The sequence below is a fragment of the Panthera leo genome, chromosome D1 (assembly GCF_018350215.1).
Source record: "Panthera leo isolate Ple1 chromosome D1, P.leo_Ple1_pat1.1, whole genome shotgun sequence".
Classification (NCBI taxonomy): domain Eukaryota; kingdom Metazoa; phylum Chordata; class Mammalia; order Carnivora; family Felidae; genus Panthera; species Panthera leo.
The window spans coordinates 75,197,150-75,225,123 of record NC_056688.1 but is presented as its reverse complement, the minus strand read 5'-3'; the positions used below and the strand labels follow the sequence as shown (position 1 = coordinate 75,225,123).

Genomic DNA, 27,974 nt, shown 5'->3' with positions numbered 1-27,974 from the left:
TTTTTTTAAAAATACACAGCAGAGGTTCCTTCCCTTCAGAAGTTTAAAAAATAATGATTTTTAAAATGACAGAAACTATCATCGAGGCCAGAGGTAGGAGACATGTGTGCGGCTGCCGTGGCCCAGTCCTCATTCCCATACCTGTGGCAGACATTGCTAACCAAGCACAAAACTCTTCAACTACATTCCAGGCAGCCCTGGCAATCGATCGGGGTTTGACATGTAATTAAATGTGCTTTGCTCTGTGATCATCCCTCACGTGACAAACAGGAGAACAGGGTTCCAATCTGACCTTTGCCATTAATCAACTGTTTTCGTGTCCTTACCCATTATATGAGACAAATGTCACACACCCTATCTAACCACAAATTCTCATTTGAATCGGACGGATGAAATGAAATAACATGAAATTAACAATGGCATCTATTAAATACAAGTGGCGGACCTCTGCTCAACATTTTCACACTTGCTCTCTTATTTACTGTCACAATAACTGTCCATCCCAGGCATAATCGTCTCACTGCTTGGCACATAAGGACGCGGAGACACAGCACATCTAAGGACCTTGTGCCGAGTCATACAACTGGTAAGGGACAAAGCCAGGATCACAACCCAGGCCCACCTGGCCTTCAAACTCCTATTCTGCCACACCTTAGTTTCAAAAGCCTTCGGACAAGTTAAAAACACTGCACAAACAAAAGATACTCACGCCTCTTACTTTATAGGCTGTTTTGACTTCGAATCATGTCATCAAACCTAGCCTCAAGACCTACACTGCAACAACAGCCCCAGAGTGGAAGTAACCCAAGGGTTCATCAGTGGGTGAAGGGATACATAAAATGTGGTATATCCATGGGCTATACTGTGGGATATTATTCAGCCTTAAAAAGGAATGCAATTCTGACACCACACTACAATGTGGATGAACCTTGAAGACACTGTGCTAAATGAAACAGGCAGACAAGAACAAATATGGTATAATTCCACCTCTACGAAGTATCTTGAATAGTCAGATCAACAGAGGCAGAAAGTAGAATGGTGATTGCCAGGGGCTAGGAGTGGGGGTGGGGGAGTAGGAAGTTTATTGGTTAATGGGTCCGGTGTTAGTTTGGGAAGATAAAAAGTTTTGGAGATGGATGGTGGTGACGGGTTAACTTATCTTTTTAAAGTTCTATTTATTTGTTTCTGAGGGCAAGGGAGAGAGATAGCAGGAGAGAGGGAGAGAGAGAGAATCCCAAGCAGGCTCCTCCCTGTCAGCATGGAGCTCGATGCAGGGCTCGAACCCACGTTACCGTGAGAGCTTGACCTGAGCCAAAATCAAAAGCTGGAGGCGTAACTGACTGAGCCACCCAAGCACCCCTTACGTACATTTTACAATTTTAAAAGAAAAGACTGATACTGCGTAAAAGCTCCGTTTTCCCTCAGTTATTAGAGATTTGCACAGAAAATGGCTATTATTACCACCACCATAATCAGAAGGCAACTCTCCATTCTCTACTGGAGCCACGCCCCTTCACGCTCATATCAGAACCGTGTAGCAGACATATACGGTTTAGAAATTATATTCAATATTGTCATTTTACATTTAGAAAGCAAGCAGAGTTACTGATCACTTTTGTAACATGCCCTGTCCAAATCTTCCAGGCTGGACATGGGTCCAGGAGGCTGAGAAACCCTGAGTTGAGGCGTCTGAGGCTGGAGGTAGCTGGGAATCTCCGGCTTCGGTTAGGATCTGCCATCCCCTCCCCCATGTGCTTGCCTTTCTCTCCTCCCCAGGGCCCTGCAGACCTCCAATTACTCCTGACATAGCTTAGTTGCACTGTCGCCCACTGTCCACTTGCTTTCTTCCAGACCCCACCTCTTGTTGCTGCCTGGATATCAGGTTCAAGAGCCTGTGAATCACAATGTCCAGGCCAGGAAGTGGTGAATGACCGTGGTGACTCACTCCATGCCACACCTGCAGAGGGACCAGACAACACAGGTGATGAGTTGCAGATGATGGCCCCACCTGCCAAAGTGGCCCACCCTGCTGGGCAGCCCCTGGGACGCAGCGAGCTGGCGAGGTCAGCATAAAGCAAGCCTGTTTGCTCCTGTCCTGTCCAACAGGGGTGTGTGTCTGGCCTTTGCTGTGCTGCCTAACCTGATATTTTCTGGGGCACCGGACCTGTGTTTATTTTGAACAGCTTCTCCTGCCAAACTCACGCAGGGGAAGGGAACACAAACACAGGGAAAGAGGGACGCCTGCGGTACTCACTCCAGAACATTTTCTTTCCAAACAAGACTTGTTTGCCTTGCAAGACTCAATCTCTTGATGGCAGACAGAAAAACTATCAATAGACTAATAATAATGACAATAATTCTTTTTTTCACATAGTTCTCGCTGTATTCATGTATTATATCAAGCACGTTATCCAAAATAACTCATTGAAACCTCACAACAACCCTGTGAAGGAAGAACTCTATCTTATTGATGGGGAAACGGAGGCCCTTGGGGGTTGAGTCACTTGAGTCACTAGCCACTGGGCTAGGAAGAGGGATGGTCTTGATTTGAACTCAGGGAGTCTGGTTCAGGCCTCTTGTCTTCAGTGTCTTAAGGAAACTGAGCTTTAGACCAGGGACACATCCTTGTTTCTACCCTCTCTCTCGCCTTAAAGGCCATATCAGTCCATCAGCTTGTTCTAATGATTCTGCCTCCTGAAATACATCTCAAATGTGTCCCCATCTAGTCCAGGCTGCCATCGTCTCTTGCCTGAATCCCTACCATATCCTCTTAAGAGATCTCCCTCCTTCTGCTCCGACACCCTCCCGCCAGTCTACTTTCCATACCCACACCAAAGGCATTCTTTCATTACGAGAAACCGAAACATGTCGCCAACCTGACCTAACTCCCACCCAAAACCCTTCTCTGATAGCTTCCCACTGCACCACACCCTTTCCCATGGTGCACAGGACACCATCTAGCCATATCTTGTGCTCTTTTTCTCCCTCGCCCACCACCCACTGCACCTGAGCTGGCCTCCAACATTTGCCAAGTTTCTTCCCAGCACCTGAACTTCACATGCATTCCTCTGTCTCCTGGGTCTTGCTGGCTTCTTTTCATCCCAGAGATCTCTGGTTTAAAGTCCAACCCCTTACAGTCGCCTTCCTTACCTCCTTATCCAACTAGATTCTCCTCTATTTCCTTCACGATGACACAACTTGAAAATGTATGCTTACATTTCTTCATTTCTCCTTTTTTTTAATCCATCTTACCCACTGGACTATATAAGGTTCACAGGATCAGAGGCGTGTCTGTTAAAAGTCACTGATATAGTTTCATGGCCTAATTTCATGACAACAGAGCACTCTTGAACACTAGGTATGCATTTATAGAATGTTTTTACTGATTTCTGCCTCCCCTAGGGCCACTGGAGAGATGTACCTGGTTTTTTGACTCCACAACCCTCCTCTGGCCCCAACGGAGCACACTTGATTGTAAATGTCAGCTCAAGTCTAATCAGTGGTATTCTGGTACATCGGCTCTCTGGAAAAAAAAAATCCTTGATTTGTAGCACTTGCTGATTTCCATGGTGTAATCACTCCCACTGTAGCTGATTTTAAGCAACCAACATAATGCAGCGAATGCAGAGTTGGAAAGAACGAGTGCAATTAGCTCTTGTGAGACAATAAGAGACCACATCTGCACTTTGCTGGGGTCATTGGTGCTAGAGCCCATCTGATCCTCAGTAAGGGATTCAAGGACTTTGACTTCCATGCTCAAAGGGCTCCGCATGAAGCATCCTCTTTGCCGACTCCACCTTTGGCCAGGTGGCATGGTTCTGGTGCTATGGCTGGTTGTTCAAAGTTTGGACTTGGGTATCCGTAATCCACCTCCCCTGCCTCCCAGCTATGTGGCCTGGAACAAATCACACAGCCTTCTAAGACTCACTTTCCTCATATATAAAATGAAGATAATAATGGTACCTATGTGGTTGTCATGATGATTAAGTGAGTTTCTCTGTGTAAAGTGCTCACTATAGAGTAGCAGTTAAAAGCCTAAAGTTGGAGTCAGACAGCCTAGGTTCAAATCCTAGTTCTGCCATTTATTGGCTGTGCGACCTTGGGAAAGCTACTCAACTTCTCTGTACTTCAGGCATCTTAAGTTGTAAAATGGAACAGTATCTGCCTCATAGACTTGCGGAAATGAAGCGAGTTCACAAATGCATAATGTCTAACAGAGTAAAAACTCTGCTGCTATTGTTTGGGACTAAATGTCAGTAGCACATATAAAAGTCCTTAGCATAGTACCTGGCACACAGTAAGGGCTTGGTAAATAGTAGTAGCTTTCATTATTAATAATACCTGATGTTGGACTATGTTCCCAGTCCAAGTCCTCGGCTGTGCCCCAGATCTAATATATACCACTCAGTGCTTCTGTCCTTGATCTAATGATGTATCCAGAAAGCTGCTCTGTTACCCTGGGCTCCTCTCCCTGGGGAGGCCTTATTGTTTGGACCTATTGTTTGTCTAATCCTCTTGGAACACCGGCTCTTCTTCATGCTTCCCTTCCTCACTTCCTGCCTGCCCTGGAGCCTCAGGGCAGCCGATGAAGCTTGCTTGAGTGTTGAGAGACATGAGCACCGTCTTTTATGCAAGGTCCTCCCCATCTGGTCTAACCTGTCTGCTGTCACCAACTCACGTGTTCCTGGCCCTCTCGGGATACAGGACTGGAGTGCATTCAGAGAGCCTACGGGGGTGGGCAGCACAGGATGGTGGGAAATGGGCAACAATTCAGACATAGGCGCATTTCCCTCATATATAGAATCCACGTGAAGATCAGCCCCGGATGGGGGCATAGAGTCAAAAGAACACAGACATTGAAAATTGACCTGAGTTCAGATCCTCAGCTCCATACCTACCCTCTCTGAACTTCACACTTGTTTTTGTACCTTTTTGCATATTCGATGTGTAAAACAAGTTCTACCTGCTCAGTGGAGACGTACAAACAAGCTAACAACATACTTATGCACCTGCCGTAAGTTATGTCCTTAAAAAGGAGTGGCCATGATGGTGGCTCTCCTAATCTGCCCTAGGCTCTCCCCCTTTTTCTGACTCTAAATATTGAAAGTCTAGGTTCAGTCCTTGGCCTTACTCTATTCTACTCATACTTGTGAGAATTCCCCATGGATTTCTTACAGTCAGATTTATATCCCCAGCCCTGACCTCTCCCCTCAGCTCTGGATCTGGAGAGCTAACAGCACCACTTGGGTGTCTAGAGGGTGTCTCAGATGTATCACAGTCAAGACACAACTCAGGTGTCCCCCTCCCCGCCATGGGCCTTCCCTCCCTGGCATTCTCCATCTTGAGTAAATGGTGCCTCCATTCACCCGGTTGCTCAGGCTGAAAGCCTAGGTGACAGCCAGTAATTCCTCTGTCTGCCAGACACCCCACACCCAAATCATTAGCAAACACTGTCCGCCTTACATTTAAAATACAGCCTGAATCTGATCACTTCTTAGCTTCTCCCCTGTCCCCACCTCAGTCCAGAGACCATCACCTCTCTCTCTAGAGCAGTGCTTCTCTCTGATTCCGAGTCAGTGGGTCTGGGGTGAGGCCTGAAGGTCCGCATTTCAAGCGCACTCCCAGGTGAGGTGGGTGCTGCCCGGTGCCCGAGTCATATTGGGAAGCACTGAGCCTCTGACAAAGTCACCCTGCTTCCTCTCTTGTCCACTTCCTCAGCAGCCAGGGGCTTGACATTAAAACGTGAAGCAAATAAAATCGCTCCCCTATTCAAACCGCCCCCCCCGACGTCTTCCCTTCCAACTTGGAGGGAAATCCCAGCCTGCAAGTCTCAGCCCAGTCTGGCTCCCTTGCTCACAGCACTTCACCACAGAAGCCTTCTTTCTGTTCCCCAAATGAACCAAGCTACCTCCCGTCTCCAGCACTTTGCATTTTCGGGTCCCTCTGTGAGATCAATGCTGAGCTGCAGAGTCCAGTACAGTGCAAAGCTCCATGAAAACACGTAAGATAGACTCTCCTGAGATGGGGGATGGGACTTCGTCCCTGAGAATCGACTCTGCAGCTGCTGCAGCCATTTTCCCTGGAAATTTGGTGCCTCCACACAGTCCCTCTGTGCTCTGCCTTCTGTCATTTGTTTGCTATTTGGAGAGAAAGGTAGCTGGAGACGGTGATGTGAGATAACCAGGGTGTAGGAGGGCCACTGACACCTTCGAGCCCCTACTCAGAAAAGTCTTCTCCAGGTAACCCCGCCCCCAGCCCCCATCAGACTCCTGACTCCTTAGAAACCAAGAGAGCAGCTGGACAATCTTTCCAGCCAGTAGCCCAGAGGAATGGGAAGCTGCCGTCTGATCTTTGCAATCCCCCCTAAAGGTCTGTCCTGTTGGGTCATCCAGAGGGTCTGGGGCCAACCTGCTCAGATTCAAGTCCCAGCTCTGCTAGCTAGGATTATGTCACCATGGGCAAGTTACATAAGCTCTCTCAGCCTGTGTTCCTTGTCTGTAAAATGGGTACAAGAGTGGCTCACTACCTCCCACGACCAGAAATGTGTTCATGCACGTCGTGGGCTTAGAATGGTGCCTGGCACGTAGTAAGCGCCCAGCAAGTGTTCGCTATTATTGTCACGCCTCATTATCTCTGATGTCTTCCAATAATGCGGCACCCAGGGCGGCAGAGTTGGATGGGAAAAGCGTGAGGTGATGCCAAGCACGTCTAGCTTCTGAATCCCAGCTCTGCCTGTCTGTAGTTCTTTGGGCAAGTGGCCGCGCCTCAGTTTTCTCATCCGCACAATGAGGATATCGATAGCAACATCCTGGGTACACGAGGAGTATTCATGAGCACACAATCTAAAATGCCTGGCACTCACTAGGGATCTAATAAATGTTAATGTTCTCCCTCTTGTCCTCCTTTACCTCCCTTTGGAGCTCGCCTCTGCATTCACAGTACTTTTTTTCCCCTCTTTTACTGTCACACTGAATAAATGAATACATTAAGTTAGCGCGAGCAGATACTTTAAGAATCCAGGCTGGTACATTTCCCAGGTTTCACCGCCATCCATCATGGAACATTAACAAGAGCACTTAAAGAAACACAGCGCATCAGAGACAGAGTGGAGCTCCTCCTTGGCTCTGTAGTTCTTGTGCCAAGTGTCACATGTTATTAAGGCCGAGGGCAGGAGAGGCTGAGACGAGGGGAAGCCTGAAGCAGAGCATGGAAAAAGAAAAAGATGATGACCGAGGAGGTCCCTTGTGCAGAGCTAGGGCTCAGTGCCGGGCGGCCTCCTGCCTTCCCCAGAGCTTTGCAAAGAAAAACCCATGCTTTGTAGTCTCGAAAGAGGTGGGGATGGCATAAATACTCATCAGCAGGAAGCTAGTTAAAGAAATTATAGTCCGTGCAAAGTATGAAATACTCTGCTTCCATCAGAAGGAAAGAAGTGAATTTATATATGCTGCTGTGGAAAGCTGCCAAGCGAGAAAGCAAGGTGGAGAACGCTCTGTATGGGATGGTTCCATTTATGCTAACAAAGCTCTATAGTTGGATACGGACATATATGCATGTAAATGCATGAGCTGTGCACCAAACTGTTAATAGTGGTTACCCCCGCACGAGGGGAGGGGGGAGGGCATCCAGGGCAAGCATGGAGGCTGAAGCCACGCTTCTGCTTTGTACCACATATACACGGATGCTGTTGGTTGTCGCATGCATGTAGTACTGGGGAAGTTAAGGGAGGGAAAGAGAAAAAGGAGACGAAAACCAGTAATTCTCTGTCCACAAACCCAAAAGCACATCCAGTCAAGGATGTTCAGGGTCTGCAGGAAGCTTGGTCTTGCACTCACATCACGGTTGATTCAGAGAAATGTGCAGGCACACACATCCCTCGCTGCCAATCCTCGGCCTGCTTCTTGGGCACCTCTGCAGGTGGGGATTGGGGCTGGGATTGGGGCTGCCGTGACCCAGGGCTCCAGCAGAAACCCATCCTGTGGCTCAGCCGTGCCTGCTCAGGCCAGAGCAGCCCCAGGAGGAAGCTGGTCCCAAAGAGTGCTTGCCCAGCCAAGACCCCTCCAAACATTCCCTCCCAGAACCCCTGGTCCTGGTGGAGACTCTGGATGAAGGCTTCTGTGAGCTGAGATCATAGGGACACAGACTGTATTTTTCCCAGTAAATTTCATTTGACTTGTTGATATCCTCGGTTCATCTTTGCCCGGTCGCTCCTTACTCCAGGATGCTCTGTGGTCCACCACTGCAACACGGTACATGGAATACAAAACAAAGCCTTTACCCCGGCACTCAAGGTCCTCCAGGATCTGGCCTAACAAGACACTCATCCTTCTAGGTCAGAAAGAAAGCATATCCTGTTAACACTTTGCGACTCATCTTGCCAGAAATGGTTTCTAGAAACAGATGCCATCTGTCAAAGCTGCCATCTGCCCCGTCTTCGCTCTGAAGCCTAGAGTGGATAACCAGCCAGTCTCCCCGCCTCCATTTCTCCTTTGGATCATCCGCAGACTCTTAAATGAAGCCAGAAGGGTAATGCCAATTAAAATGGTAAAACAGGTCCCCACATGTGGAGCTTTGACCTTATGCCACGAGGTGTTCAGTGCTCCACAGATATTGTCTCACTTATTTCTCGGTGAAATTTCAGTCGTATCACGTGCTCCCTTTACAGATGAAGAAACCGAGGCCCGGCAAGCATCGGGTGAAAGGGGGTTCTTGACCTCTCAGCCATACTCTTCAGCGGGGGTTCACGGCTGTGTGGGCGCCTGTGCAGTCACAGTGGCCTGCTGAGGTGCGCAGTGAAGGATATTCAGTCGAGCATGTCCTGTGTATATGCCACACAATGTGTCCCACTGTGCGCAACACGTCCCAGAGTTACTCATCCCTCCATCCCACAGGGAAGTGCACCTGAGCCTCCCTTCCCCCGGTGGGGCCTGGCAGGTTGAAAATGCTTGAGTCAAGCTCTTACTTCATTTCTGTGCTCTTACAGGGCCCTTGAGAAAAGACATCCTCCCCGATGAGCTGTAAAGAATGCCTTCCAGGGAAAAGCTTTTCAAGCGTGTCAAGAGGGTCTATACAGCACACCTAAGGGCTTCGCACAGCAAACCCGGTGGGATGGTGTTTTTCTCCCAAGAGCTGTCTTGAACTAAGACTCCGATAACGGGACTCATGTTCCCTCTTGGCCATCAGAACCGTGTGACCCTGGGCAAATAGCTCTCCCACTCAGGCCGACTTTATTGAGAAATAACTTACGTACGTAGAACAAAATGCACCCACTTTACGTGTTCAGTTTCATGGGTTATTTATTTATTTATTTATTTTTTAAATTTTTAAAAAAAAATTTTTTTTTCAACGTTTTTTATTTATTTTTGGGACAGAGAGAGACAGAGCATGAACGGGGGAGGGGCAGAGAGAGAGGGAGACACAGAATCGGAAACAGGCTCCAGGCTCCGAGCCATCAGCCCAGAGCCCGACGCGGGGCTCGAACTCACAGACCGCGAGATCATGACCTGGCTGAAGTCGGACGCTTAACCGACTGCGCCACCCAGGCGCCCCATCATGGGTTTTTTAAATGTGACGGTGTAACCGCCACCCCACTCAAGATGTAGACGTTTCCATCGCCCCAAAAGCTCCACCTTCTGCTTTCAGTCGTTAAGGATTAAATTTGTCTTTTCTAGCATTTCACATGGATGGAATTATTCGCTATGCGGTCTTTTTGTTTGGCTTCTATCATTCAACATATTTTTGAGATTCATTCATGTTGGCACACGTATTGGCAGTTTATTCCTTTTAATTTGTGGCTAGTGCTCTATTGTGTGGCTATAACACAATTTGCATATCCATTATTTACTGGCTATTTGGATTGTTTCTAATTTGGGGCTATTACGAATAAAGCTGCTGTGCTCGTATGTAAGTAAAGAAGTCTTTTGTGTAACTCAGTATTTTCACTTCTCTTGGTTAAGTGCCTAGGCAGGGATGTTCTGGGTCACAAGTGTATACAGTTTTCTAGGACTGCCATACAAAGTACCACCAACTGGGGGGCTTAAAACAACAGAAATCTGTTGCGCACAGAGCTGTAGGTTGGAAATCCAAAATCAAGGTGTCGGCAGGGCCCTGCCTCAGAACCTTCTCGGGGAGTCTTTCTTCCATCTTCCAGCTTCCGGCAGCCTCGTCTTCCAGCTCAGGCTCTGTTTCCTGGGCCATCTCACCTCTTCGTCTGTGTCATGACACAGCACTCTCTCCTGTGTGTCTGTGGCTAAATTTCCCTCTTCTTATATTAAGGACATTGGTCACACTGGGTTAGGGCCACCCAAATGACCTCGTCTTAATTCGACTACATCTGCACAGACCCTATTTCCAAATAAGGTCAAGTTCATAGGTACCAGGGGTTAGGGCTTCCACATATCTTCTGTGGGGGGGCTACAGTTCAAACCGTAACACGTGGTAAATAGACGTTTGACTTTCCAAGAGCTGCTGAACTATTTTGCAGAGTAGTAGCATCATTTCACACGTCCACTCGCAAACATAAGAAAGTTCCAGTTGCTTCAGAGCCTTGCCAACACTTGGTATCCATCACACTTTTGTGTTTAAGTATTCCGGTGGCTGTGTGGAGGCATCTCGTTAGGGTTTTATTTTGCATTTCCCTGATTACCAGTGATATTGAGTGTCTTTTTATGTGCTTATTCACCATTCGTACATCTTCTTGGGTCAAGAGTCCGTTCAAATATTTTGCCCAATTTTTATCTGTAATTGTTTACCTTCTTATTGAACTGTAAGCGTCCTTTACAATATATCCTCCACAGACTTTTAAAAACAGGAGTTATAGTCTCATGCTAAAATCCCTTAGACTTCTTTGTTTCAATCTCAAATTAAATGGCGGAAGGGGTAGGAACATGTAACCCACTGACTAGATGCAAATACTGGAGGGTATTATGTCCCTTAACACAGCAGTCTTACTCTAGAGAACTTATCCAGAGGAGACATACAAAGATTAAGCGACAAGAATGTTCCTTCTAGCACAGTGTTTACTAGAGAAAAACGGGAATTAACCTAAATGCCCTAAAACAGGATGCGTCCATAAGTCTATATGATGCAACACTAAGACACTAAGCCACTAAGACAAATACCATAAAAATTAACATGGGAAGATGCTTATAATACAATGTGCAATGAAAATAAGGCCAGTTATAAAACATACATGTAATATCATCTTTTAAAAGTGTTCACCAACCATGTAGAAAGATAGGTAGGAAATATATCTAAATGTTAACAGTAATTATTTCTAGATGGTGGGTGTTTGGGTCATTTCTATTTCCTTTTGACTTTTCTGTCTTCTCTGATTTCTCTGCATTTAGTTAATAATTGTACAAGTGTTGAATTGGGTTACTGCCAGGGCACGATGGTCAAAGGACACACATTTGGCACTGCCTGTCTAATCCTAAAGGCTGACCATAGCAGAGTGGAAAGAGCACACCCCAGTGACCTCCCAGGGGGCCCCATCAGCAGCCACTCTCGAGGAGTGGCCTTCCCTCACACATCTTAGCCCATCAGCAGCGACAGTGGGACAAAACGACTTCCCAGCCAAGCGAAGAGCCATCCTCAGTGGGGACTGGGCTACTCAGACTCATGACCATAGGCTCCTTCCTCGGGATGACTGGGCTGGCCTGAAACATGACACAGCTGAGGGCTATCGGGCAGTGGTGTGCAGGTAAATGGTAAACAGCTGGATGTCCAGGAAAAATAAAAACAGCCCTGATTTGGAGTGTTTGCCTTTTCCTTTCTTTTTTTTTTTTTTAATTTTTTTAAAGTTTATTTACTTTGAGAGACAGAGTAAGAGTGCACAGAAAGGGGCAGTGTGAGAGGGGGAGAGATTGAATCTCAAGCAGGCTCCATGCGGTTCACTGGGAACCCGACGCAGGGCTCGATCCCACGAACCATGGGATCCCACCATCTGGTGACCTTAGCCAAAATCAAGAGACGGACTCCCAGGGAACTGAGTCACCCAGGTGCCTGTGGAGTGTTTGCTTATTTCTGTGGTATGAATACCCACTCGTGGCTGATTTCAAGCTACTGATGGGACATCTCTGAATGTGGCATTGGGAAGAAATGTGCATAACTAACCATAAGATAGTATTTTATTTTATTTTTAAGATTTTATTTTTTAAGTAATCTCTCCACCCAACATGAAGCTCGAACTCACAACCCCAGGATCAAGAGTCACATGCTCCACCGACTGAGCCAGCCAGGAGCCCCGCTCCCCTCTGTACAGTATTTTAAATAGTATTCCCATCGCAGTGCAACAGGTGACATAAATAACTTCGAGCACATACAGACCCGTAAAGTTATCGAGCAAGCGATTTGCGCGATGACTTTGGAGTTATTACCTTTGTTTTTAATACTTTGAATTTCATCGACAGGTTATGTAATTGAACTTTTAACAACAACTGTCTTGAACAAGTAGCTCATGAAATTCCTAACGAATTAGCCACCGGCTCTCATGCACAGGCACTAGCCTTCTCTGGCACACCCCTGCAAACCCGGCCGCCCTCCCTCACAGACAGCCTCTGCCCCACGCATGCTCAAGGAAGCTATTAAACTGCCTGAGCCTCTCCGTGTTCTCATTTTTCTGTAAAATGAGACTAATACTCTAACTCGCTGCAGTGGAGGCGGGGGGGGGGGGGGAGGGTGGATTAACATAAAAGCCCTACACTGTGTCTGGCACACAAGAGGTGCTCCGTGACCATTAGTTTCCAAACATTCCCTGAAGCAGACACAGGAGGAAGAGCCAGAGCTCACCCCACCCCTCGCCCTTCCGCCCCTTGGGCCCACCTCCGCTTCTCCCCCTTCATTCTCCCCCTTCGGGAAAGGGTGGGTCAGGAGGTCTGACTTTGCATCCATTCCACACCTGTCAGTGGTCAGGGCGCAGCCCCTAACGGGAACCGGCCACAGAGACAGCAAGGTGTGGTGGGCATCCAGGTTGGAGAGCTGGGACGTCTGGAAGCAGGTGCTGCTGCTGCCTCTTGCTTGTTGCCGACACAAGTCATTTCACTTTCTTAAGCCTCAGTTTCCTTGTCTGTAGAAGGGGCCCGGCTGCCTGCCTCATAGTCATAACGGCGATGGAAGATGGGGCTGGTGCCGTTGGTGGTGAGGGCAGATGCCAGCCGTCCAGCACAGGCTCATTTTGCGCCGCAGTTAGGTCTTAGCTGGGTGGGGACGGAGGGGGCAGGGACGTTTCAGAGAGCAGAGGGCAGCTTTCACCCTGGGTCTGACCTGAGGACCGTTCCCCACGCTGACGCACGGTGCCTGCTTCTCCGTGACTACTGGGAGTCCAGCGACAGATCCCAACCCGGGTCTGCCGCGGTGGACAGACGCACACATGGGAGGGTGTGTGGGCACTCGGCCTCAGCCCCCTCAGGGTTGTGGTTTTCGTGCGCTGAGGGCAGTTTGGTATGGGAACCCTGTCGGGGCAATCCAGACCACGGACCTGCGGCCGGCCGGTTACAGCAGTTCAAGCCAGAGACCCGGAGGGAAAGTGCCGTCTCCTACCCTGCCTCTGCTTTGCGTAGAAGAGGCTGGCATCTCCCGGGCCCCCACCCCCTCCCTGCGGCAGATCCTTCAGAAATTCTGGAGGCTCGGGCTTGAGGGGGTTAGTGCCGGCCTTCAGTACTTGGGGGGAGACACGGCTACAGAGTGACGCCTCAGTTCAAGTCCTGGCTCTGCCACATCCCAGCTGTGTGATTTTGTGCAAGTGCCTCAACCTCTCTGGGCCTCATGTTCCGTATCTCCAAACTGGGGGAAATCAATGATACGTACCTGATGGTGTTTTGAATAGGATTAATGATTTTATATTTAAAGCACCTAGCGTAGTGCCCAGAGCATAACCACTACTCGCAAATTGTTGTCTGTGATTCCTTCTAAACATGTGTACGGACCACCACAGGCCCTCAGCTTGGATGGCCTATAGATCCACATCCCTGCCTGCCACGTGTGGCTGTCCAACCCTGTCCGCACAAAGGACAAAAGGCAGGAGGAAGCCAGCCTGCCGGACACTTCTGCCCCACTTCAAATAGTCCTGATGTGCCGATTAGAATATTTGTATTAAAAACACAGAGCTCCCACACCACACGTCCATTTTTTTCTCAGCCAGCTTCACTCCGCAGCCCCTCGAGGTCGGTAATAAAGACAATTGGAACGCAAACCACGTTCACGCAAAGTCACACTCAGAGATGCTGGGTGTGCGTTTTCTGACGTTTGCTATAGAGGCCATGAGCATTTCTGCTGATGGGGCCGAAGCTCCCAGCCCTGGCCTCTCACTCAAGCCCACTTGCACAGCTCGGGAATATTCTGCAAGGTGGGCAAGGCTCCAGGGGAAAGCTCTGTGTCAGGTGCAGTCAGCCATCCGGCACAGCACCACTGCCCTTGCAGCCAACCCCACTTTAAAGGACTTGGTTTCGGGGCGCCCGGGTGGCCCAGTCAGTTAAACATCTGACTCTTGGTTTCAGCTCAGGTCATGATCTCACAGTTCGTGGGTTCAGGTTCATGGGTTCGGGCCCCATGTCAGGCTCTGTGCTGACAGTGTGGAGCCTGCTTGGGATTCTCTCTCTCCCCCTCTCTCTGCCTCTCTGTCTCTCTCTCCAGATAAATAAATAGACTTAAAAAAAAAAAAAAGGACTTGGTTTTGCATTTCTACCTTGTCATTTACCAGCTGGGTGACTTCGAGTGAGTCCCGTGACCTCTCTGGGCTTCAGTTTTCTCCACTGTAAAATACTAGCTACCGGTTTACCCAAAGAGTTGTGACGATAATGAAATGAGATGTGCCTCTGAGTCATATAGCAGGGGCCTGGCACAGAGTAAAGGCTCAATAAATGTCAGTCCCCTTTTCTTCTTGTCACCCCTCACCCCCGCCAGCCTGTTACTGTCCCTCATCCAACTTGATGTGTAATCGGCTACCAGACTAGAGATGGTGAATATCTGGCATTCTTATCACCCCAAACTCCTACCAGGGCCTTGGCAGACATTACTAATCTATCCCTATTGTGGTAGGCAGAATTATGGCCCCTCAAAGATGTCTGCATTATAATCTCTGAACTCTGTGAATGTGCTATGCACCATGGCAAGAGGAAATTCGCAGCTGTGATTAATATGAGGATCTTGTGGCTGGATGATCTGGGTGGGCCCAGTGCAGACACAAAGGTCCTTATGCCTGTAAGGGGGAGGCAGGAGGGTCGGTATCAGAGAGATGCAGTGTGAAAGACTCCACTGGCCATTGAAGACGGAGGAAGGGGCCACACACCGAGGAATATGACCGGCTATTGGACTCTGACACGGGTAGGGAAACCGATTCCCCCCTAGAGCCTCCAGAAGGAATGTAGCTCTCCTGACACTTTGATTTCAGCCCAGCGAGACCGTGTTGGACTTCTGACTTCCCAAACTGGAAGAGAATAACCTTCTGTGTTATAAGCCACCAAATTTCTGTAATTGGTTACAGCAGCAATGGGAAACTAATATACCCATCATCATCTTTCCCCATAATAATGCACTTGGCCTGAGAATTCTTCCCAATAGAGTGTTCCCTGCAACCACCACTGAGAAATAGCAGATGGGGCCTTCAGTCAAGCCCGCCCCCCACCCCCGCCCCGGGTACACATAATGCCACTAACTGGTTCATCTTGCAGTGCTCTGATTATAGTCTGCCCTGGCCCAATGGCCCATCTGTCCTAATTTGGGACCTTTTTGGTCCCACCTTTACTACCTCGTCACGCACACCTTCCCCTTAGCTTGAAACCCAATGACCCCAACCATCTCTGGACCTCTTCCTGTAGGCTCAGACCCCTTAATGGCCCTAGAAAGCAGACTGCTCCCTCCCAGAGCTTCATTCTCTAGTTCCAGCAAAGGCCTAGCTTCCGTGGCTGCCTCGTGACCCATAGCTGTGGGATCCTCTGAGCAAAGGAAGCCACATGAAATGGCTGGATCAGAAGGAATGTTAGACCACAGCCTGCCTCCTGGCCCCCACAACTCTCAGCTTCAGTACAAAGGCCTTCACCACAAGGGGTTATATTAGATGCATAAATTCATATCCACTGGCCTGTGGCCACCATAGGAACAAAGGCTTCTTGCAGCAACACCCTGAACAGAGGAATGCTTCCTATAGAGGAACAAAGGGTCTCAAATAGAGATGTTTTTCTTCCACTTGTGAATGCGGAGGAGCTACAGACAAGGACAAGGCTCCCAGGGGATGGGCACCAAAGGGGGAAAAATAATGACTTACGGTTCAAAATGCCCTGAGATCAAACACCTTTGCCCTCGCATCCGTTTCTGGCGTTCACCCCACGCAAATACAACCACACATGCACCCTTCTGTTGTGTGCATATACCATCCCCCTCCAGGACACCCAAGCCACCAAAAGACAGCCAGTACATACGTGTAGGTATGCACACCACCCAGCATGTCACTCCACGGATGTCTGCGTGCACACGCACAGCCCCAGGCACCCACATGCTCATCCCCGCGATGACAGGGCACACGTGGAGGCATCGCCGTGCATACAGATGGGGCACCTATTTTCCACCCCGAGACACTAACACATTTGTGTGTTTAACTGCCCGGAGGTGGCTAAATACCAACTTCACGGTGAGCATGTGCCCAAACACGTCACGCACCCTCGGAAGCACGGACACATCCATACTGTGGCATACATACGATTGCACCCAGGACCCACACCTGAAAACCATGGTGACTCCCACTTCACGCACACATCCGAGGCCCACGCCAGACGGACAGCCATGCAGAACGCCACCTGGCACACCATCTCCGAATGTCTTCGTGAAAACAAGCAAAAGCCAAGTAAATAGAAGCAAAGGCCTTTGATGTTTTTGTTTCTCCAACAAGACTGCCTCTTGGTTCAAGGGGCTCCCTGCTGCAAGGTGCCCGCTCTCTCAGCCGGTGCACACTGGTAGCATGGTAATCATCTCCCAGGGGCCTTGGGTGCTCACATTAACATGAGCCCTCGCACACACACACACACACACACACATACACACTCACAGGCACACACACATACCCCTGACTGTTTGCAGCTGCCTTTTCTTTTTAAATCTCTCATATAATACACTTGCAATCCAGCCCCCCTCCTGCTTGCCTGGGCTAAACTATTTTGGGAATTGGCACAGATGCTGAGAGCAAAGATATTATTCTGAGATGCTCAACAGAGATCAAAGCTGCTTAATCAAAGCCGTCAACTCAGTGCACGGTGCCTTGGTGCATCCAGAGCCCAGGTGGAGAGGAAGCAGCCAGAGCGATCGGTTAGGAGCCAGGGAGAGCCCAGCAGTGGGACGCCAGATCTGACAAGAACGGAGCCTTCGATTCCTGACTCCTGAGGTCATCTAAGGCCCTAGCTTGTCTCACTCGCCATCTCCAGACGGAAGTCGGCTCGCTCCACACAGCCCCAGAAGGACGAGAATCTCTCTGCTTAAAAAGCCCTCCAGGGAAGAAGATTTCCTAACCCTGTACTGAGCAATTGTCACGCCGAGGAAAAGAAAGGGCTTTGTCTCTTGCTGCAGGTCTGATGAAACACTCCAGAAATTTCATGGACTGGCCCCTCTCCCAGGAGCATTGCTGGGTGGGTCTGGCTGATATTCGAAGTGGGGTGTGTGTGGTATGAATGGGAAAGTCATGGTGGGGGGGGGCAGGTGCAGCTCTTTGTGGGACAGTGGAGACATAGGGAGCTCCAGGGGAATCCTCCCGGCTTACATTCTTCACCTATGGTACACAACCAAGAGAACCCCCATCGCTGCCACCCCTTCTGCCCCCCAACACATATAAAGTGGTCACTAATTCATTAATTCAACCTGAATTTGCCACACACTTTTCTGAGAACAAAACAGTCTCTCCCCGAGGAGGCTTACGTTTTAGATGGAAATGGGAGGGATGGGGGAGGGAGATGGGTCAGGTTACAAGTAAATAAAACTTATATTTCAGATTATTACAAGTGCCAGGAAGGAGACAAAGTGCTCTGAAAAACAGAGAGAGTAAGTACAAGCTGTGGGGCTGGAAGGCTGGATTCGTTTAGATAGGGTGACCACAGAGGCGTCTTTGAGGAGGTGACATCCGAGCCCAAACCTGAAGGGTGAGAAGGACCTGCCACGCAGGGGGCAGAGGCAGCTGTATTTCACACAGCGAGCGTAGAGCCTCCTGTGTCTGCTCAGGGAGGGCTTTGCGGGTGGGTGAGGAGGGTGTCCTTCTTCCAAGAGGCTTAACTCCATCATCACTGAGGGGAATGGGCTAAAAGAGGGCAAGAGGAGAAGCAGAGAGACCAGCTAAGAGGCCACAGTACTCCAGGCAGTACTGAAGTACTCTACGGTACTCCAGGCACAAGGTGATGGTCACCTGGAATAGCACGGGGCAGTGGAGGAGGACCGAGAAGGGTGCGTTTGAGATTCATCTGTAGATAGAAGTGATGGGCTTGCTGATGGGTTGAACGTAGCAGGTCAGGGGACTGGAGAATGCCGTCATCAGTCAATTCACAAAGTCCAACTACCCACACTCAAAAAGCCCATGGCTGGGAGAGACCTCCGTGAAATCTCAGCCAGAGTTTAAATTATTTTTTTTTCAACGTTTTTTATTTATTTTTGGGACAGAGAGAGACAGAGCATGAACGGGGGAGGAACAGAGAGAGAGGGAGACACAGAATCGGAAACAGGCTCCAGGCTCCCAGCCATCAGCCCAGAGCCTGACGCGGGGCTCGAACTCACGGACCGCGAGATCGTGACCTGGCTGAAGTCGGACGCTCAACCGACTGCGCCACCCAGGCGCCCCTCAGCCAGAGTTTAAATGGATCCTTGGCCCACCGGGAGGTCATCAGCGCCTGTTCGCATGAGATGGCGAGCTGACCAGCTCCAGGGTCCACTTGCCTATGGCCCGATAGTCAGCAGTGGTCACGGGAGAGCTCTCCTTTGGCTGTGCTGAACTCTGTCAGAGTCACAATGTTCCTTCACAAGTGCGACACCCAGGTAGACTTCAACACATTCAAGTTCAGAGAATCCCCAAAGGACAAGAAGCTAAGAACCCTGCATTTGTATCCCTGAGGTCATAGCCCTGCCACTTGGCCCCAGGAAACTGGGCTGGCTAAACCCTATCCCTGTTCTTTTAGGTCTTGGGAATGGGATATCACCATCTAAAACTGTGTTTCCCAAAGGCAGCCCTGAAATGATGACCCCATAAGATACTGCATAGCAAGAGATCCTTGGATGAATGCATCTGGGCAATGCTGTGTGTGTGTGTGTGTGTGTGTGTGTGTGTATACGTATATATATACATATATACGTATGTATACATATATATACATATATACGTATGTATACATACACGTATACATATACATGTATATACATACATATGTATATATATACGTGTATATATACATATATATACATACATATATATACATACGTATATATACACGTATATACGTATATATATTACAGATACTTGCATAACACATACGTATGTGTGTGTATATATTAGAATACTCTGCCGGAAACTTCTCTTGGAGTTTCACAATGCACATGAGCAGGCTCTCACAAGTCCTGCAGTGAAGATTCCCACTCAACTTTGTTGACGAGTACATTACCTAAACGTATCGACCAAAGCAACCTTCCTTCCCAGAGCACCTCCTATTAATAGCTCTACTTTGGGAAATACCATTCCAGGTGACCGAGTTATGACATGGAATTTGTTAAACGGGGAACTTCAGCCCCAAGTCCCACTTTGCTCTGAACCATTTAGATGTTTTCAAGCCCAAATGGTGTTTTTGAATTCAATATTGCTTAGTGGGTTCTGTCTTTTTTATTGGCGCTTACAGACCCGGCTTCATTTACATATACACACTGGGTTTGATGAACAAGCTGGAAGCCACTAGCTACCTCCTTCCTCCTCCCCCGCCGAATTCAAATTCGTCATCCCATGGCTGACAACCAGGTCTTAGATGGAACTGAATGTTTATACTCTGTTGCCCATTCCTAAGAGGGGATCCCAATGGTTGGGCCCTTTCTCCGTGTTTTTCCCACTTTCTACTCTACCTCTCTGAGCGCACACAAGGCTGGTGGGTCAGTGTGGGGTCCCCTGGCTCCATTAGGACAAGTGGGAACCCTGTGGCCAGCCCTGCAGCCAGGTCTCACTCTGCTGTGGGCCACCTGTGAGACACCCAGAAAATCTCTTTCCTCTGGGCCCCCATTTCCTCCTCTGAGGAGAAAGTAGGAGACCACGAAGGCCTCTATCAGCTACCTCAGCCTCTGTGGGCCTGTGGCGCTCAGTTTCCCAGAGAAGCAGCCTAAAAACACAGCAACGGTAAGTGTCCTCTCCGTGCACAACCTTATTAAAAACTGGAAAACCTCTTGAAATCAATACTTCCTTCGTTGAGAAAATGTGTAGAAGTATTTTGCCATTCGATGCGGGATACCAGTCCTAAAGAACAGTTATCGGAGGAATAAAAACAGTAATGGGGGTGGCAGTGGAAGGACGCCAGGGGCCAGCATGCAGGCCACGCCCCCTATTTGGGGGCACTCACAGAGCGTCTGTTTCATCGGCACTGCTGGTGACCAGACCCTCTCCAAAGCAGTGAATCCACTTCCTCCCCTCCTTAGGGCAACAGAGCTGAGGTAGAGACCTGTCAGTGGTCGTCAAGCAAAAGCCATGTTGTTTGCCCAAATATTTAAGCACAGTGAGGCACCCTTCTCAAGGAATAGCGGGAGCCCTCCAGAAATCCACCTGACAAGGGACAACCTTCATAAGGAGAGCAGTCGCAGCCTGCTGTGTTAACTCTTTCCTGCACAAAGGCCAGTACTCTCTCTGTTCCCAGATGGGTTGGTTAAGGCTCAAGACATGCATCCAGGCACCTGTACACATTCAGGTACTCTGATAACTATGCTGGGCCTTTGTGTCCTCATGGGTAAAAAGTGTCCTTGTGAGGTGATAATAGAAACTACCCTATGTTGTTGTGAGGGCAAAGGGATAGTGTTTGTAAGTCTGCATATAAGGCATTTGGAACAGCGCCTGGTACGTAGTAAGGACTCAATATGCGTTAGATAATATTAGTATTATTGGTCCAAACCACATGGGTAGTAACTGGCAAAGCGAGGCTTCAAAGCCTGGTCTGTTTCATTCCACCACATCTATCTTATTCTACCACATTATTGCTTCCAGAAAGTTCTGCTTTCTCAAGCCCAAGGCTTGTTTTTTTCGGTTCATGTGGTAGAAAGCATGGCTATGGAAGGTCCCCGTGTTTTACTCATTACTGTTCAGACACTGAGAGAGAAACTGATTTCCTTCTTTTAGTCCCAACACCAAACTTCTTAGGGAAGGAACTGGTTCAGCCATTGTCAAGTGCTCACCCTGGGATCACTCATGTGGGCTCAGCGGGTGGGGTCAGGTAGCTCCTGCTGAAACCACATGGATTTGCAGAAGGGACTCCTGGAAAAGGGGACTCGAAGCACACAATCCTGTAACCGTGCCTTGCAAGTGGGATAATTCTATGCACCTCCCAGGATTACTGTGAGGATTTGATAAAGTACCATGTGCAGAATGTTGAGCACACAATAAGTGTTCAATAAATGAGTGCTTATTTCATCAGAAGTCTATATCTGAAATAAAAGCCAATTTGCCAGTCTAGCCTAAGAAGTCTCCTAGAAACAAAGAGAATCAAACTCCCACTAGTTACGATGGGCCCCAGATCACCTTACATGTGTCGGCACTGGTAGGCTGGGTTGGGGAAAGGAACAGTGTCAGGGAATCATGAGCACAGAGGTAAGCTGGGACTCAAAACAGGTGTGCAGAAGTGGAAGGCAGACACAGGGCCAGTAGCCAGGGAACACAGAAGCTAGAAGTGCATGGTCCTTCATGTGGCCAGGAGATCAAACCCTAACTCCTGGATGGACAGAAACAAGAAGGCTCAGAAATTCTTTCACCTGCTACTTCAGAGAAGCCTTACCTTGGAAAGGATGAGCTACACTGGGACCAGCATTTGGCCCATTGGAACTTGTTTTTAAATTTTTTTTAATGTTTATTTTTGACATAGAGAGAGAGAGAGAGAGAGAGGGAGAGAGACAGAGCATGAGCAGGGGAGGGGCAGAGAGAGAGGGAGACACAGAATCTGAAGCAGGCTCCAGGCTCTGAGCTGTCAGCACAGAGCCCGACGCGGGGCTCGAACTCACAGACTGCGAGATCATGACCTGAGCCGAAGTCAGATGCTCAACAGACTGAGCCACCCAGGTACCCCTCCCATTGGAATATTTTTAATCTCCAGTGCTAAAACCCCCTTTTCTCAAGAGGAAACTCATCACTTTTCACAACGTGTGGGTCTCTGCCAAGTGGGTCTGAATGGACGAGGTCTTGTATCTTAATCCAGAAGGTGTGAGGCACCCTAAAGTTCCAGCACCCTTCAGAGTAAGTAAAAGACTCAAAGATTTCAAGAGAAGAACGGCTTGTAGGGACTTGGATCTCTTCTTTCACTCAGCACGAAGCAAAAGGGCAGCCTTCTGGACTCAAGAACTGGGGGCAACAGGGCCTCTTCTTGGTGGTGTGCCCCTGAGTTTTAGGGGGCCTTCCAAAGAATAGAGAGCCGTGGACCCAGAGCCCCTTACCAAAGGCAAGCAAACCTCCATCTTCCCCCTGACACTCAAGAGCAAGTCCTTGCTTCTCTAGGGGCAGACAAAGGTATTGAGAAACTGGCCTGGAGAACAGAGCACGACAGGAAGAAAGACACAGATGTTCAGAGAACAACACAAACATGTCTGATTCCTGCAAAAGCTAGCAAATGTGTTGTCCAAATCTATTGACTGGTCGCTAATGGATGAGATTCAGGCTGGTGGAAACAGCACTCAGACAAGCTGCTCTGTATTGACTATAATTTCATGAGCATGAAGTTCAATTAGCCATTGAGCTAGATATGGAAACGAAAGCTATTTGAGGCTTTGCAGCGATGCGGATGCCAATCGATGACCCAGACTGCCTCTTAGGACGACTTCTAATCCCCACACTTCCTTCCAACCCCCACCTGCCCACTATCCTTAAGGTAAGATGGCCTGGATCACCAGAATATCTCTCTGGCTGGTTCCACTGCCCCCAGTCTCTCTCCCCCAATCTATCCTCCACACAGCAGCTGAAGTAATTGGTCTAAAAAGCAAATCTGATCATGTCACCCCCTGCTTAAAAATTTCTGATGACTCAGGGCATCTGGGTGGCTTAGTCGGTTAAGCACTCAACTCTTGGTTTCGTCTCAGGTCATGTGGCTTATCTCACCCTCACGCTGTGGTCTTGCCTATCAATACAACCATGTCTCTTGCCACGCCATTGTATAACTTGTTCCCACTTTCTCCAACTCTTGGAAATTTTTCACACAGGTTGATGGAGATAGTGCTATGTACTCACTAAAAGGCACTTCATCTTCCTCCCAGGGACATGGCTAGAAGTGATGAATGACGAGGCTCTCAAGGACGGCAGAGTCACATACAGAAGGTGCCTGGGTCCCTGAATCATTGTTTGGAAGACAGCATCTAGAACCACCCAATCAGAAACACCACGAACAAGGAACAGTTTTATTGTATGACATCACTGACACTTGGGGACATTTGTTACAGCAGTCGGAAAATTCCAGCTAGTACACGGCCTGTTCTCTTGGCCAATAGGCCTTCGCAAGTGTGCGCTCTCTCCCTACAACCTCTTTCTCTTTATTTTTCTGCCCAGAAAATATCTACTTATCCCGTAATACTCTGGCATCACCTCTTCTGGGAAGCATACCTTAGTTCTCTAGGGTGAGTTAGGAGTCTCTCTCTGAAGTTTCCCAGAATTCTGTGCTTTTCTCAGTGCACACAGTGTACCTCACCCAAAGAATATGTTTTTTTTTTTCCTATGTTTATTCATTTTTGAGAGACAGAGAGAACAGAGCATGAGCTGGAGAGGGACAGGAAGAGGGGGAGACAGAATCCGAAGCAGGCTCCAGGCTCTGAGCTGTCAGCACAGAGCCCAACGCGGGGCTTGAACTCACTGACCGTGAGATCATGACCTGAGGCAAAGTCGGATTCTTAACCAACTGAGCCACCCAGGGGCCCCCACCCAAGGAATCTTAATTATCTCTTTCCTTGCCCATCTGCTCCAGTAACTAGACTCTGGGCAGGGACTGTGTCTTGTTCATGCCTGCATTTCTGGGGTCCCTTCCCAGAGTAGAAGTTGAGTAAATGTTTTATGGACGAATGAATGAAGTAGGTTAATACATAGATTTGTGAACAGGCTATTCTCTGATAATAACCTACGCCTTTACGTAATGCCACCTCCCTCACTTGTGTGTGTTGAGGACAATGTGGGGACAGTTAGGTCAGCAGCCCAGGCTGTAGGGAAGCCCTTATAGCAAACTTGCTGGACCGCAGTCGGTGTAGAAGCCAGAGCTCTGGGTTCTCTGCATGTTGTAGACACAGGTGAGAGGCAAGACATATGTCAGGAAACATTGGCATGGTGTGAAAGGAGAAAGGAATGCACCTTCATTAAGCACCTGCCATATGCTAGACAATTTAAAGTATTATTTCAGCGAGTCTGTCCTCACAACAACCCTGTAAGTTTGCTGTTATTATCCCCATCTGGCAAATAAAGAAGCAGGCTCAGAGAAGTTAAGTGACTTGCCCAAGGCCACACAGCTGGTAAGTGGCAGAGCTGGAATCCAAAACAGGGCCTTCCCGTCTTCTGAGCAGGGGCTCCACCCAATGCATCTCAGCAGACAAAAGGAGAAGCCAGACATGCCTAGTTTCTCCACGACACCCAGGGCCTGGGCCTCGTGTAGATATGAGGCCCGCACATCAGTCCTGGCCTGACAAAAAAGCTCCGAAGGCTTCTCCTAGCAGCGGCCTGTTGAACACGGACTGGAGGAGAGAGTAAAGAAACAGGCTGCTTTTCCCCGGGCCCAGGCTCTGTCAGGCAGGCCTGATTTGTATGACTGCTCCAGACGCTGCAGAAACAAACACTGGGCTGTTGGGTCAGGTTCCCCTGTTTCTCAGATGAAGGAGCCAGACCGGAGCCAGCACATTTCTCAACCCCCAGGCAACCGCTGACCAGGCCTCCTGGGCTCTGTCTCCACTGGCAGCTGTGAGCGGCGCAGCCTCCTGGCTGGCTGAGCAGCCCCCGGCCCTGCTGGCAGGTAAGGGCCCAGGGTCCTGCATGCCAGGGACCTCCCCCTCTGTCTGGGAAGCTCGGCCAGGAGCCCCAGGCCCCGGTCAAGACTTCGCTTGCCTCAACGCCCTGGCAGCTGAGCAGAGGCCCCTGAAATGCTGGGGGGCAGATCGGGAAGGCAGAAGTCCTTGTGGGATGTGACTAGGAGGGGAGGTTAGTGGGGAGAGACTGGGAAGAGTTTGGGCGCCAGAATGAGCGCTCTCAGTGGCCAGCATCTGAAGAGGGGGCCTCTGCCAGCCACTCTGACGGAAAGAGATAGCTCCTGCCCCCGAGGAGCTCAGAGTCTGGAGGGGGTGATGGACGCAGGGCAGACAATCTCAGCAAGGTGTCAAAGGGACTCAGCTTCTTCAGGCTGCACCCCTTATCGGCTATGTGGCTTTGGACTAGTGACGAACGCTCTGGGCCTCAGTTTTCTCGTCTGTGAAATGGAACTAATGATATCCACTTAAAAGGTTCGGAGGAGAAGCGCATAAGTGCTTTGCTCATAAAGTACTTTGCTCATAAAAATGGTGCTTGCTACAGGATCTTGGCCCTTCCAATTAGACGGACTGTGTAGAAGTCAGGGACCTGAGCCTCTATTTCTTTCACAGCACCCGTGGTTTCTTACTTAGTTTTCCAAGTAAGAGAGAGGTTGAATGTATATCCTGATGGGATAGAAACTGCCCTCAATAATAACTTCAGGAGATAAGTCTCCCTCTACTGGGCTTGCTCCAAGGAATCAGCCTCTTTGAACGGACCAAGAAGAAAACCACAAAACAGGCAATGACAGGCGGGAAGGGGGTAGCCAGAGCCTAATAATCTCCTAATAATGAGTCTGGATAGTCTAAACTTGATAAAACCTCCTTGAATAATCAAGGGCAGACAGCAATCGTGAGAATCAGCCCCCTCTAGACAGCACTCTCAGTCTGTGAAGCTCCATCACGAACATTATTTATGTCATCTGGGGGAGCCCCATCAATATGCGTCGAAGGACAGAGCCTTGCAATCGTCTCTTAATGCAAGGAATTAGGATCCTGATTTAACTGATAAGGAAGCCAGGGCTCAGGTGCATTAGATTTTGCTAGACAGAGATGGGTCCTGTTTGCTGCCACACCTAGTGTCCTTCACACCATTCCACGCCTGCCAGACAGACATATGGTGAACGGGGGTATGCAGTCACTGGCCCTCCCCAGAGCCAGTCAGGACGTCCAACCGACCGAGCTGCTCTCAGTGTGCTGGTCTTGGGGATGGGTCTTTGAAGCAGCATGTAAAACTTCTTGCTTGCACCCCTACCGTGCCCGCCGGCAGACGTGTTCCCCGGTGGGTGGGAACCGTGCAAAGCCGGAAGGGGGCAACTGGCACAGCTGGAATGCAAACAAACAATGAGCCTGGTGAAAGATTGGCCCAGGTCTCTTTTGCTGAGGGAGGGTGTATAAAATATGGAAATAAAAATTACACAACTGAGCTGTCTCCTGGGAAGATGATGGCTAATTAGATGTCTCACAGCACACTGGCTCCGAATCACAGAGCACTCTTCACTGGGGGTTGCAAACCCCAGCCACGAGCCGGGCACGATGCCCAGAGAGGCTCCCGGGACTCCGGTGGTCACCAAAACCACCGCTCAGAGCACACTTTCCAGGTGCCGTGCTCTGCGCTGGGGATTTGCATTCATCACTCACTGAATACAAGTCTCTTTCTTTTTTTTTAAAGTGTTATTTATTTATTTATTTATTTATTTGTTTATTTATTTATTTATTTATTTTAAGAGAGACAGAGATAGCACAAGCAGGGGAGGGGCAGAGAGAGAGGGAGAATCCAAAGCAGACTCCAGCCTGACACGGGGCTCGAATCCACAAAGCCATAAGATCATAACCTGAGCCGGAACCAAGAGTCAGACGCTCAACTGACTGAGCCACCCAGGCGCCCCCTGAAGACAAGTCTCCTTAAAAGCCCGCGAGTTAAGTGCTCAAGCGTCCTCATTTGCTAGAAGAGGAAGTAGAGGCGAGGGGAGGTTATCTACACACCCCTGGTCTTTCTGGGGAGGTGAAAGGTGGTCACTGACTCTGGAAACAAAAGGAAAGACAGCCCTAAATCCGTAAAGAAAGAATTGCTTTTGCTTTCTCTTCCATGGGCATTTTATGAGGTGACACAGATGACAAATCCTGGCTTGTCAGAGCTGGAAAGGCCCTCGCACAGCATCTAGGCCCATGTTTTACAAAGTTTTCTTTTTCCTTTTTTAGCCACGGGACACGTTGTCTAGCTGCAATCTCGAGTGGAACCGTAGTCGACGAAACAGAGCGAGGAGCTGCCTCGCCTCGCCTTCTTGCCTTGCTCTCCCCATCACATTTTCCTGGAACCCTGGGATTCCTTAGAATCCAGTCTGAAAAGCACTGTCCGCATTCAATTCCTGTACCTCATGCGTGGGAAACAGAGATCTGGAGAAGCAAAGTGATCTGTCCAGTGTCAAAAGGCCAGGAAGCGGTGGAGGCACAACCAGCCATCAAGCTTCCTGGTGTCCAGGTCAAGGGCTTTTGGCTGGGCCCGGCAGCCTTCCCTGCTCTCACCTACTATGCAGGTGGGTATAGCTATAGGTGATGCAGATACTCATCGTGTACAGACACAGAGAAAAGAAGATAAAGGCATATCATTTATTGAGTGTTCTTTGTACCGGGCTGTGTGGCTGTATAAGGGGCCCAGAGTTGGGGGAACATGGGCCCTATTCCTCAGGAGCTCACAACAGAGTTGGGGAGACAGACAGGGGCTCCCAGGGCTGCCCCACAAACCAGAGGGTGGA

At 49.1% G+C, this 27,974-nt stretch overlaps 1 long non-coding RNA gene across 2 annotated transcripts in view; it reads right to left on the bottom strand.

The window, feature by feature from the left end:
- LOC122199479 overlaps nucleotides 1-27,974 on the bottom strand; it is a 203,624-nt gene that overhangs the window by 6,656 nt on the left and 168,994 nt on the right. For both annotated transcript variants that reach the window (XR_006193532.1, XR_006193531.1), the window contains exons 3-4: nucleotides 3,422-3,523; nucleotides 1,859-1,957 (exon numbers count right to left, since the gene is read on the bottom strand). This is a non-coding gene — a long non-coding RNA (uncharacterized LOC122199479). The remainder of the gene's footprint in view (nucleotides 1-1,858; nucleotides 1,958-3,421; nucleotides 3,524-27,974) is intronic.